At 34.6% G+C, this 14,756-nt stretch overlaps 1 long non-coding RNA gene across 4 annotated transcripts in view; it reads left to right on the plus strand.

Annotated features, from left to right (window-relative positions):
* LOC132670171 (uncharacterized) overlaps positions 1-14,756 on the plus strand; it is a 451,329-nt gene that overhangs the window by 152,992 nt on the left and 283,581 nt on the right. For all 4 annotated transcript variants that reach the window (XR_013555996.2, XR_013555998.2, XR_009606490.3 and 1 more), the window contains one exon: positions 9,944-10,110. This is a non-coding gene — a long non-coding RNA (uncharacterized LOC132670171). The remainder of the gene's footprint in view (positions 1-9,943; positions 10,111-14,756) is intronic.

Genomic DNA, 14,756 nt, shown 5'->3' on the forward strand with positions numbered 1-14,756 from the left:
GTTCATAGAGTATGCAATTCTTGATCTTGGAGCTCATGAGTTCAAAGCCTACATTGGGCACAGAGTTTACTTTAAAAAATAAAAATAAAGCAATTATTTATGCCATAAACGCTGATGTACTGTGGTCCGTGATAAGAACCTTGATCCTTATATCCTTGAAAAGGATGTAATAGTCCTTGTATTAGATCCACGCCTTCTATCTTACTTCATATCTTACTTCAGCAATAGCCTATCAGATCACTGAATCCCAGTATACTCCAAGAGTGGCACAGCGGAAACTGAGGGTCTGAGGCTAATAATTGCTTGTGTATCAGTCCCTACGACAGTGCCCAAGTCATCACGCCGTACTACTGCCTTTAGCATCCCAAGTGACTTTCAGGAATTGATTCACCTTCCGTAGTGCTTGCTTCATTCCTGGGGTTTAGTATGTTAAAGTATTTAGATGATTTGTTTTATTCAGTGTGAGGATAAGCAAAAATCTAAAAGGACTTGAAGTTACCAAAAGGTTGCAGTTGTAGAAGTAAGAATGTTTGACATCTCTGCATCAAATTTGTGATAACTGAAGGGTAAGGAATCAGCCTTCCTATCTCATCCACAAGATTCTATCAATCTCTATCAGTGTTTTATTTTGTTTTGTCTTGATTTTCCACTTTTAGATTTTCTCCTCTGCCGGTGTTTTTTGTTTGTTTGTTTGTTTTTGTTTTTTTTTTTAACTTCACATATGATAAATTGCAAATTATTTCTGAAGACAAAAGCATCTTTTTGGGGTGCCTGGGTGGCTCAGTTGGTTGAGCATCTGACTTCAGCTGAGGTCATGATCTCATGGTTCATGGGGTCAAGCCCCCTGCTGGGCTCTGTGCTGACAGCTCAGAGCCTGGCTTCAGATTCTGTGTCTCCCTCTCACTTTGCTCCCACCTGCTTGCAGTCTGCCTCTCTCTCTCAAAAATAAATATACATTTAAAAAATTTTAAGTATCTTTTTGATTTTAAGAGTAAATAAAATTTGACAGTGAAATCAAGGTCACCCTAGATACAATCTTATCCACTTAATCTAGAGAGGAAACTTCCATCCACCACGCTCCATTTTGTTTTGTTTGTTTGTTTGTTTGTTTATTGCAAATAAAGTATCCCTAGTTTTTTTAAAAAATTTTATTGAAGTATTATTAGTATACAATATCTTACTACTTTCATGTGTATATTGTAGTGATTCAGTATTTTTATACATCACAAAATAATTCCCATAAATCTAATTACCATCTGTCATCATACAAACTATTACAATATTATTGACCATATTCCCTATGCTATACGTTACCTAGAAACCTCCCAAGGTAACATTTGTATAGAATTTGTTGTCACTTTTTCATGGCATGTTCCATATCAATCGATGTCAAATTGAAGTATAATGAAACCTGGAAAAAAAGATCAAACAACTTTGCTTTAGTGAAAGTGATTTTTCTTTATAAATATATTTTCAAAACATTTTGTATTTATGAAATATTAAATGATCCACTAAAATTAAATGTTACATCTTATCAAATACTGCTAATATGCACAGATATAAAAGTGTCTCCTCACAAGAATCTTATGAGATGAGAAACAATTTACAAATTTATTTGCAATGTAAAAGAGTTATATTTTCATCAATTGATGACATCAGCGTATCCATTCGTTTATTTATATACTGAGTTCCTACCCTTGGAGAGATAATGTTGGTGTAAAAACAAGTATAACACAGTTTTTGTTATTTACATACGTATCATGAAGGTGGGGAGGCAAAATGAAATTTTACCCAGTTAAATGGCAATGCATGAGGTAATTTTAAATTCAACAAAACACAAGGATTGGAAGAAGAAAGGCCACAATTAACAGTTGAATATACATTACCCAGTGTCATAAGAGTGGGGTAAGGAGAAATTTTTGAGGCTTGGAATAAACTAAAATGTTACACAAGGAGAAAGGGTTTGAATTGAGGCTTGAAGAATGCATCACTTTGGTAAGTATCAGAAATGTATTTTCAAGTAAAATAGGATATTTAAAGGTTTCTAACAATAATTCAGCATCAACACGTCTTTCCTAACATATTATATAATTATTATATGGCAAGCATTCTCGTCACTTTTCCAGAGAGGAATTCAGAGCCCATCAAGGGCAATTTCATTGCCCAAGCTGTTTGTGCCAGGATTGGTTATGGGATCTGGGGCAAAACCTCTTCCTCTGGTAGTTATGGCCGCCCTGATATCCTGCGGTAAACTAGCGAAGGCAGAGAAAAATCTAGATTACAGAATATCACATTTTATTGATCTAAAGATTTACACTAATATGTGGGATAAGCAATTTGTGAGCAAAGGGATGTGTTTATAAGACTGTCTTTAGTTGATGTATATTTACTCTCTAGGACACGTTTTGCAATCACAATTCGCTTCCTCTGTTTCCTCTGCCTGCAACTTCCTAAAAGTATTGAGCAGTGAAGAAGTGAAGACACCTTTCAGGCTTTCAAGTCTCTCCTATGAGGGGTCACTCAGAGACCCATGCACTCTTACCCATGCACTCTTAATAGTTTGAGTTATGGATCACTGCTCAGTCAGTCCTGGGGCTTCTTTTTTTTTTTAAATTTTTTTAATGTTTATTTTTGAGAGAGAAAGAGACAGAGTGCTAGCGGGGTAGGGGCAGAGAGAGCAGAAGACACTGAATCCAAACCAGGCTCCAGGCTCTGAGCTGTCAGCACAGAGTCCAATGTGGGGCTCGAACCCACTAACCATGAGAGCATGACCTGAGTTGAAGTCAGACACTTAACTGACTGAGCCAACAAGGCGCCCCTCGTCCTCTGGCTTCTGATTCATTGCAGTGATATATCTCCTCAGGTGTATAGGTGGAGATATCTACTGTCATCAATAAAAACATGTAATTCCTTATAGTATCAGGAACTGTAGGGTCTGGAGTAGTTACTTAGGTTTGGATTCTGTCCCCTTTCTTACATATTGCATGACCTTGAGTTAAGTTCTTAACCTCTGTTTCAGTTTCTATATCAGTACCTACCTGAAAGTTTTTTGTTATATACAGTACATGCTACCATAAATGTATGATATTAATTTTAGCTCTAATGCATACTTAATGCTAACTATTCCTCGTCTTTATTCTTGTTAGTAATAAATATGTAAAGATTAAAGGGAATGCCAGAGGTCAACAAAAATGTAAGATGACTGATTTATTTATGGCAAAACAGGGAAAGAAATTATCTTAAGAAACATTTGACTTGATATATATTAATCTACTGAAAATATTATTAAAATTATTATTAAATAATTGCCTTTTAATGAATGATTATAATATACCAAGCAGGATACTAAGCATTTTATGTAGATAACAGAAAACAAAAATGGTAATCTTTGTGCAGTGATACTATGAATAAATTTCCTTGCTTCACATTTGTGTTTTAGAATGACTATGAATTCCTTGGTTAAAAAAAGTTTCTAGTCATTCTAACTAACAACGGCTACAAGACACTTAAGAGTTGTAACTCATTTTCCCCTTTTCTCTGTGACACAGCACTGAATACCTGTTGTATTTTCAACCACAGATGGTATCATTCAGTGGTGCTTAAAAGGACCTTTCTTCATAAATTCTGTAAAGTACATAAAGATCCTTTCATAAGAGATATAGCTATGTGTTACTCTCTATGATGGGTGTGAATGCACACATTTGTTTTTGTGAGAAACCAAAAATTTTTCCAGGATGTGTGAATTCATAATTTATTATGTGGATGAATGATGTTTGTGCATTATATTCTTTTTCTTTCTAAAATTTACTGAAGGACAAAAAATAAAGTCCAACTCTTAAATCATTTGTGAGTACTAGAATGTAAAATTATAGCATCTTTAAAAGGCACGTATTATATATGGAAAAAAGTAAACAGAAAATGAAAATACATTCATGGGAAGCTTAAGACAGTGAATGAAATAATTCTCAACTTAGAAGTTTCCTGGTCTTATTGATGAAGAGGTTGGGGGCAGGGATACAAAAAATAGCAGATAAAAGCTGAGAAAAAAAAAAAAAATTCTTACTGGTAAAAAGGCACTGGAAATAAATTACAGAAGAACCTTGGAATCAGAACATCAGTTTCCCTGCCATTAAAATATAGAACCTATATTTCAACTAAAATAATTTACACTGTAGGGGCGCTTGGGTGGCGCCAGTTAAGCATCTGACTCTTGATTTCGGCTCAGGTCATGATCTCACAATTCGTGGGTTCGAGCCCCCGTCTGGCTCTGTGCGGACAGTGTAGAGCCTGCTTGGGATTTTCTCTCTCCCCTCTCTCTCTGCTCCTCCCCCACTTCCTCTCCCTAGCTCTCTCTCCTTCTCTCAAAATAAATAAATAAACTTAAAAAATAAAAATAAAATAACTTACACTGTAAATTAGACTCCTCTAGATCCTTAAGTATGTATCTGTGCCACAAAAGGCATTTAAATCCATAATACTATACATAAGGAAACAGAAAATTTGAAGCCAGTAATTTACTTACTTATTTATTTTAAATATGACTGGAGAAATAAAAAGGGATTTTAAAATTATAACATACACCTGTGTATTTTAAGAAGTCTTTCACACCATTAATCTGTAGAAGTGCTGATTTATTAGAAACCTCATCTATTGATAATAGGGGAAAAAAAAGAGGTCAATTTAACACAATAAATCATGGAAATATATTCATAGTAGAAAACACATTCCTGGTATATTTTATTTATAAAATTTTATGTAATATATATGATATAAATATAGTTGTATACATTATTCATACCATGTACATTTTGTATGAATATAAATTAATATATATGGAAACATTTGTACAAGTATATATATATATATCTGTGTATGTAGGTAAATACATGTATATGTATGTATGCATATTTAATGTGTACAGTAATAATTTAAACACAATACATTCCTAAATACAGTATGAGCATGTTCTAATTTTAAACATATGTATCCATTTTGAATTCATTTTTGTGTATGGTATGAGAAAGTGGTCCAGTTTCATTCTTCTCCATGTTGCTGTCCAATTTTTAAAAGATGTGAAATGCCTTAAATTCAGTTTTCATTTCAAAGGACACATTCTCAAAGAGAAATTCTATGAACTTTCCATTATAAGTATGCCCTGCTATTCTTTCCCAACTCACCTTACTTGATTTTCTTCAAAGTTCTGGTCATATCTACGAGGCTTTTCTTCACTTACTGGTTGACTTGCTTATTTTCGATCTACCTCCAACTAAAATATGAGTCTCCTCAGATGTTTTTCCATATCAGATCATCAGCTTCCAGGATGGGATTGGGATTGCAGTGGGTGCTATATAAATATTTATGAAAAGAATAAACAATCAGATTGAATACTAATGCGTAAGCTATCATTTGCAAGCCTATATTATATTCCCTGTGTCATCATTCAAATCCCGAAGGCATATTTAAGAAATCTTTAATTACCCAATACTTTAATCATGGTAGAAAATATTATTGAGAATATGCTGCTACTTGAGTTATTTCCCCCCACCATAAGGGATGAGTTGGTATTGCATCCCATTCACTTTAAGCATGAGAGGAGAGGAGTTTCAAACAGATCCAGTCAAAAAGCTTAATATGTTTCCTTTGGAGCATGGGGACAAAGGACAAAAAAATCAAAAGGGTGAGAGGCTGGCTGAAGGCTAGCTGTGGTAATAGGAGCAGAGAGGGTGGCTTGGGAGGTAACTGATCTCTTACTGATAATGTGCCCAAGGTCTTGTTTGGATTAAACCTGAAATGCTGTGTTCAAGGAAAATCACTTAAGGCTGCAAAGCTTACAAAGAATGAAGGAATAGAAGCTGCGTCTGTAGGAGATAAGATGGGGGAGGGCTGTATCCATATTATGTAGGGACGTGCAAAGATTTGACTTTTACACTGAGCGTTGGGGGATTGATTTTGAGCAAACGAGTAGCACGACCCAACTTGTTAGAAATGGATCAGGCTTGTTCTATGCTGAGAGCAGAAAATAAGAAAAGGAGTGGAGGGAGAAGATTAGTATCATAAATAATTCAGGAGACACTAACGATAACTTGACCAGGGTGGTAACCACTACCAGCATGTTTCACCTGGATTATTACAAATATTTCCTGCTTCCTTTGGCTGTTCTTCTTACCCCCCTCTCCTAAACCGATGAAGTTGGGTAGAAACGCAAAACAGGAGAAAGAATGAAAAAGCCAATCATAAAATCCCTGGTTAGGTAGCCAGCCCAATGTAGAACCACACTGGGGGAAGGAAAGAGCTCCAATTTAAAAGAAGTTGGATTATTTTGATTATGACATTGAATTATTACATCGGCTGTTTAATAACTGAACTGATTCTTTTTGAGTATAACTGACCAGGTAACTTTTTATTTCCTAAAAGTGTACATCGAGTACGCGACCCAAGCAATATTTCCTCTGAGGGCAGGGAAAACGCTAGTTTCAAGAAGGTCTAAAATAGGAGCTATCAGAAAGAAAGAAAAAAGGTTTTTGTTGTTGTTGTTGTTTGTTTTGTTTTGTTTCCACCCTTTCTCTCAAACTGGCTAAATGGTGCTTGTATGGGTATGGTGCTGTTTTTCCTTCAAACAAATGCGACCACTCTCAATATTGGGGAATTAAAAGTTTTAGGAAGACCTGTATTAATGAAAGCTTGGTTTTCTCTGTATTTATAGAAATCTGGATATAAGCCCCTGGGAAAATTCTTTTGAACATATTAGATACATAGAGTGAAATGATTAAAATCTTTTGAAACAGATAAGGGACGTGGGATTACCCTCCAGTTTTGCCTCTTCCTAGCAGGCCACATCATATCTTAGATGCAAGTTTCTCTCCTTTGTAAATGGAATTTAATATTTATATTACAGGCATTTGTGAGGGAAAGAATATAGAATAGAATATATGTAACTGCCTACTTCAGTAATTCAAAATGAAGTAGGTGATAGGGGCGCCTGGGTGACTCAGTCGGTTAAGCGTCCGACTTCAGCTCAGGTCATGCTCTCATGGTTCGCGTGTTCGAGCCCCCTGTAGAGTGCCTGGGGGACATGCGAGTGGCTCCACACGGGACTCTGCACTGAGCATGGAGCCTGCTTGAGATTCTCTCTCCCTTTCTCTCTATCCCCCCTTCACTCATGGGCATGTGCCCTCTCTCTCAAAATAAATAAATAAACATTTTTTTTAATGAAGTAGATGATTAATAAGCATTATTCATTTAATATTAAATCGAAACAAAAATGTCATTTTTTTTTCTTTTCCATTTGGATTTCTGATGCAGTTGTTTGAAATAATTGTACCTCTCATTTAGTGTAAAATTATCATCACTGGTGTGTGCATGGCCCATCTTTTGACTGTTTGAACATTTAGCTTCCCTTTAGCTGCATTATTTCCTATTCTTATTCAATATTTACTTTCCAGAAGTATTTTGTTGCTATATGCTTTTTTGAAGTGTCTATCTTTGTTTGGGGTACATATGATTTTGATTTATACGTGTAGTAGTCCATTAGAGATGTCATCTCTTCCTTACATTTTTTTTTTTTCTCTCTGCACTGCTTCCTTCTTTAGATCCATCCATGTGCCTTTACGAGGACTACGTGGTTCTTTGCTTTATTATCTTCTGTATATGCGTCTCCCACAATTTACTAATATACATCCTTGATAATAGACATTACATTAGATCCAACTCCACCTCGAACAGTGGTTAACATCTACACACACACCCTGAAGAACCTACGTGAGCATTTCTTTGGGATATGTACCCAGGCAGAAACAAGTATCTTAACTGACCTAATGCTGCTGTTCCACAACCGTCTGGAAGGGCCGTAGCCACCAACAATGCAGGAGTGTTTTATATTCCACCATCTCCATCAACTTGACTCATTCATCTTTCTGAAATTTGCCAGTTTTAGAAAGTGATACCTTCTTGCTTTAATTTATACTTCTGTGTTTACTGATGTGATTGAGAATCCATTGCTGTTTAGGTGGTTTCAGTTTTGTAAACTGCTTTCATATAATCCTTTCTCTTACACCCCTCAGAATATTAGTCTTTGTTGTAGTTGTTGTAATTTGTGGGTGTTCTCTGTATATTCTACGTAGCCAGCCCTCAATGGTTTTGGATATTGCAAATGTTTCTCCCATCAGCCAATAGGAGACTATAAGAAATCATGGTAAAGAACATGGACTCCTTCTTTTACTAGCCACATGATCTTGGACAAGTTACTTTATCTCTTTTGTTGTTATTATTCTGTTTGATTCATCAGCAAAATGGGCATAATGATAGAAAAGGTTCTTGGCACACAGTAAGCACTATATAGGTATTAGCTCTTGTGATGATGCTTGCCTCTATTTATGCTGTCCTTTGTTTAAAAGAAATCCTTTATTTTGAACTGTAAATGAATTCCCTATAGTTCAATGTTTTGTAGGTTTTACTTAGAAAGTCTGTCCTCACTTTTATATCACAAAAGTGTTATACTGCGTCCTCTTCTATTAAATTTATCATTTGACCCTTCATTGTGAATCTTTAATCTGTCGGGTTTATCAGGATTTCACCACTGAATGTAGTATTATATAACAATCTAGTTTTTGTTTTTTGTTTTCTGTTTTTTTTCCTTCAGGCTGAACCAGTTTTGACAGTCTCAACTGCTAATCCCCATTGATTTGCGGGGTGTTTGACCATTTATCTTTCAAAAACAAACAAAAACTGTAAACTCAGAGTAGAACAATAGCTTTTATGTTAGAGTTGAAATGGAGAATAAAACTTGGAATAACCACGGAAAAGCCTCTGGGTTTATGGTCTGAGCCTCTGTGAGAAATCAAGGATTTTATGATCTGCATTTTATGATTATTTTATTATATATATTATATATAAATAATATATACATACATACATACATATATATACATATATACATATATACATACATATATGCATATACATATATATATAACATACATATATATAAATTATATAATATATAACAACATATATGCATACATATATACATATACATATATATACAACATACATATATATAAATTATATATAATATATAATAAAATATATAAATTATATACATAATTTTATATATAATCATAATATTTTATATATAATCATTTGACCCCAGTAAAGTAATTTTGTCTCTTTTCTTTTTTTTTTTTATTAACACTTATGTATTATTGAGAGACAGTGAGACACAGAGTGTGAGCAGGGGAGGGGCAGAGAGAGGGGAGACACAGACTCCAAAGCAAGCTCCAGGCTCTGAGCTGTCAGCACAGAGCCTGATGCGGGGCTCGAACTCACAAACTGTGAGATCATGACCCGAACCAAAGTCGGAGGCCCAACTGACCGAGCCACCCAGGCGCCCCTTGTCTCTTTTCAAAGAAGGCTTGATTAAATGCCAAATAAATGGATGCATTTGGTTGTGCAGTTGCTGTTGAGAAGACAGTGTTTATCCTTTAAGATTTCTTGTCCTTCTTTCCATAGCTCACCCAGATATAATCTGATTCAGTTGTTGGTGGACATTAACGGGACTTTATTTTATCAAGGAAAGACGAAGTGTCTCATTCACAATCGCTAATTATCATTTAGTAGGTGGAGGTGGAAGAGAGGGAAACAGAGTGGCTATGGTTTAGAAGGAGTATGGGTTTTGAAAACAGATGCCTTTAGGTTGTGAACCTTAGCTTATTCATTCAGATAGTTTTCTCATCTGTATACTGATGATGTTTGTCGCATCATTTAAATGAAAAATATATCTCTCAAGTTTTTTTTCCAAATGTTTGATGACATAATACTCAATATATGTTAACCCCACCTTTTTTTTCTTTCCAAAATATAAAATTAGAAAGCCAATTTACAATTAAAACTGCACTGTACTGTATAAAAATGAAGTTTTAACTCTCTCCCACTCTGTATTTTACAGACTTGCACATTTATATTTTTAAATCATCAAGAATGGGAAAATTTGATTAACATGAAGTCTTCAAATGCCTGCTTCAAACGGGAGACCAGCTGAAGCCAAGAACAGAAACCCTCAATTGTGTACTGAATACTAGACAAGTATTAACACATTGGCTTCTTTGGTACCAGGTAATTAAAATGTGTAATTTGATCTTAATTAAATTACAGGCTACCCCAAGACCTTGATCGGTGACCTTTTGGCTTCCTCCACCCTATGTGAAGAAAACAAATAGACTTTAGAAATATAACCCCTTCATTCTCCTTCCTCTTCCCCTACTTCATCCTACCCCTGTAGACATTTACTTCCATTGGGTACAGCGTCAACATACATCAGATGTGCCAATTATAATCAATGCTATCTCCCAACTACCAAGCGTGTTTTTTTGTTTTTTTTTTTTTTTTTGTTTTTTTTAACTTATCAGCAGGGACAGTGTGTGGGCAGCACCAGTTATGTAATTCCTGTGCTTACCCAACTTCCCACCAGCATTGAGCTTGATCTTCAAAATCCTCCCCAGGTAGTACTCTTTCTCTTTTGGCTTTTGTCTAGTCTTCCCCTTTTCTGCCTTTCCTCCACTGGTTTTTGATGCTTTTTATTTTGGTAGAAGTGTTTCTGATCAGCATGAGAACTATCCTGGAGCTTTTCTATCTTGCAGAGTTGGTTAATGAGATTGTTGCAGACTTTTGATTCTAAAAAAGAGTTCTTCAATTTACTGGGTGAGGTTAAAGTCAAAATCAAGAGAATTTATGTTTTTGTTGAAGCTTCATGAAGCAGTTAAAAAAGCAGTGAACTTGGAGTCAAACATCTGGAATTGAACGTAACTCGACAGACTATTAATTGTATGATTATATATTTCTCGGGACGCCTGGGTGGCTCAGCCAGTTAAGCGTCCAACTTTGGCTCAAGTCATGATCTCACAGTTGGTGACTGCGAGCCCCGCATCGAGCTCTGTGTTTACAGCTCAGAGCCTGGAATCTGTTTCGGATTCTGTGTCTCCGTCTCAATCTGCCCCTCCCCTGTTCATGCTCTGTCTCTCTTTGTCTGTCAAAAATAAGTGAACTTAAAAACAAACAAACTTTTTTTTTTTTTAAAGGACACCTGAGTGGCTCTGTCAGTCAAGCGTCCAACTTCAGCTCAAGTCATGATTTCATGGTTGGTAAGTTCGAGCCCCACACTGGGCTCTGTGCTGACAGGTCACAGAGCCTGGAGTCTGCTTCAGATTCTGTGTCTCCCTCTCTCTCTTCCTCCACCGCTCATGTTCTGTCTCTGTCTCTTAAAAATAAACATTAGGGGCGCCTGGGTGGCTTGGTTGGTTGGGCGTCCGACTTCGGCTCAGGTCATGATCTCACGGTCTGTGAGTTGAGCCCCGCGTCGGGCTCTGTGCTGACAGCTCAGAGCCTGGAGCCTGTTTCAGATTCTGTGTCTCCCTCTCTCTCTGACCCTCCCCCGTTCATGCTCTGTCTCTCTCTGTCTCAAAAATAAATAAACGTTGGGGCACCTGGGTGGCTCAGTCGGTTAAGCGTCCGACTTCGGCTCAGGTCACGATCTCGCGGTCCGTGAGTTCGAGCCCCGCGTCGGGCTCTGTGCTGACAGCTCAGAGCCTGGAGCCTGTTTCAGATTCTGTGTCTCCCTCTCTCTCTGCCCCTCCCCGTTCATGCTCTGTCTCTCTCTGTCTCAAAAATAAATGTTAAAAAAATTTGTTTTAAATAAACATTAAAACAATGTTTATATATATATATGTATATATATGTGTGTATATATATATGTATATATATGTATATATATGTGTATATATATGTATATATATGTATATATATGTGTGTGTGTATATATATGTATATATATATACGTATATATATATATATATGTGTGTGTGTGTATATATATGTATATATACACATATATATATATACAAATATATACATATATATACACACACATATATATATATATAGTTTTCTCATCTTAGTTTCCTCATCTATAAAGTAAGGGTAGTAACAACCACTTGCCTAACTCACAAGATACATATAAAAACTGAAGTAAAAACATCCATGTAGGAAAAGAAATATCCCACTTATTTTATTTGGAATGACAAGACAGCATAACACTTTAAATTTTTGCCTTTTTAAAAGGTGACCTCACATATATTTGCTCATTAAATCTTTCTTCTCATTATCTATAACTGTAGTAATTTTGTGAATATAAAATATTGTTTTTTACTCCCTCGTTAGTTTGTCAGAAGCATTTACTAAAGCCACCTCTTTTAAATTGAATGTGAGTTTAAATTTTTAATTAGGATTCACAAAAGTTTTTGTTTTCTGAGTTATTACAAACTAAAGTGGTATGTTTATATTTCCATAATGTCAGAATAAAATAAAAATTAAGGCATTTTAAGTAAGTTTTTATAAATTATGTAAATGAATAATTATATCTGCATGGGTAAGTAATACCCATGGGTAAGCAATTCAAGAGTGGAAATAACTATTTTCATGTTTATATTCTTAGACTAATGAATGAAGAAAGAATCAAGTGCTTTAATTAAAACACATGGTATTGTTTCCTTCTTTTTAATCTAAAAAAGAAGTCTATATCAGGTGTTAGTGTTTTATTCAAAAATGATCAAATATTTATTCAAAACCATCAGTTGTGTGTTACCTTAAAATTCCTATTTAAATATAAGCTTTTTATAATTATCTTATTAGAATATTGATTTTGATCCTTGTGGCTCTTTACATTGTTTATGGACAGTGTTTCTCTATCAAATATAGGGTTTCTGGCCATAGCTGACAGTAGATACACATTCAATACTTTGTATCGATTCTAATATTTGTATTTTGAACATATTTCTCAGTTGCTAAAACAGCAATGATATGTATCATTTCTCTGAATTTTGTATTTATCATTGTTTACTTCTGAAATTTGTTATATATTACATATACATGAATTTGGATTAGATTTTATTTCATATTTTTGACTATAGTTCTTTAATATCAACTTTATTTTAGACTTCAAGAAAGTCACAAAAATAAATTAGGTGCACAAATACAAATTCATAGTTCTTTCCTCATTTAAGACACTTCAATTAGGATAAGTTAGGGATGCATATTGTAATTCCTAGAAGAACCACTAAATTATAATAATATAACTAGAAATCTGATAATTAAGATGAAATACCAGAAATATTTACCAATCCAAAGAAGCAACCCAAAGAATTCCAGTAGGAACATAGAACAAATGAAAAATAAGATGAGACAAATGCAAAGCCAACAGCAAGTTAGAAGACCTAAATAAACCTTATTCCTAATTATTCAGGATGAGATCCCCAAAATGGAATTAAAAAAGAAAAAAAAAGAAGACAAATGTTATGCAATTGACAAGAGATGCACTTCAGATACATAGATATGAAACGATTAGAATAAAAGAATGGAAAAAAAGATACGGAATGCAGACAACAGTGTGCTTAAGAAAGTAGGATAACTGCGGTGCCTGGGTGGCTCAGTCAGTTAAGCGTCTGATTCCGGCTCAGGTCATGATCTCAAGATTCATGAGTTCGAGCCCCGCATCAGGCCCTCTGCTGACAGTGTGGGATTCTGTCTCTCTACGTCTCTCTCTGCCACTCCTGTGTGTGTGTGTCTCTCTCTCTCAAAATAAGTAATAAATAAACTTTAAAAAAATCATTTATGAAAAAAGAAAGTAAGGTAACTATGTCAATATCACAAAAAGTCAACTTTGAGACAAGGAGCACTGCCTACGAAAAAAATAAATAATAATATATAATAATGGTAAAAGAATCAGTATATTCTGAAAGTATAATAATTATAAATATATATGAGCCTAATAAAAAAAGCCTCAAAAATAATAGTCCAAACCGTCAAACCTAAATTAAAATATATATAAATTCACAATTCTAGTTGGAGACTAATTCCCCTCATTCAGTAATGAATAGGTTAACTAGAAAAATAATCAGTCAGGATGTACCAACTCCCTTAACCTAATTTTCATTTACAGAACACCACACTCAATAACTGCAAAAAGAACAGTTATTTCAAGCCCATATAGAAATTCATTAAGAGAAGTCATGTTATGGGCTATAAAACAAGTCTTAATAGATTTCATTTCAAAAGATCAAAATATTAGAGCATGTTTTCTGATCACAGTGAAATTACATTAGAAATCATAAAATATCTTAAAAAGAACCAAATAGGCACTCATTAACTCATTTCTAAATAACATGTGGCAATTCGTAAACATTTTTACCTGAATGATAATGAAAACACAAAACATCAAAACTAGTGGGATGCCACTAAAATGAAGCTTTAGAAGAAAATGTATAACTTCAAATTCTTACATGGGGAAGGATAATACTATAAAGTTGAAGATCCAAGCTTTCGTTTTGGAAGTTAAAATAAAGAACAAGTTAAATTCAGATGAAAGGAAAAAAAGGAACTAATAAGGAGCTGAGATAATGAAACAGGAAGAAAAACATGCAATAGAAAAAAAATCAATAAAAACAAAGGTGGTTCTTTGAAAACTCTAAAAATAGATGTATAAAATTCTAGCTTGACTGTTCAGGAAAGAGGGGGAACACAAAAAACCAACATTAGGAATGAAGAAGATACACCATTATGTATCCATAGTCATTAAAATTCATAAATAGATACTATGATAATGAAACAGGAAGAAAAACATGCAATAGAAAAAAAATCAATAAAAACAAAGGTGGTTCTTTGAAAACTCTAAAAATAGATGTATAAAATTCTAGCTTGACTGTTCAGGA

The sequence above is a fragment of the Panthera onca genome, chromosome B3 (genome assembly GCF_046562875.1).
Source record: "Panthera onca isolate mPanOnc1 chromosome B3, mPanOnc1 haplotype 2, whole genome shotgun sequence".
In the NCBI taxonomy this organism is placed as follows: Eukaryota; Metazoa; Chordata; class Mammalia; order Carnivora; family Felidae; genus Panthera; species Panthera onca.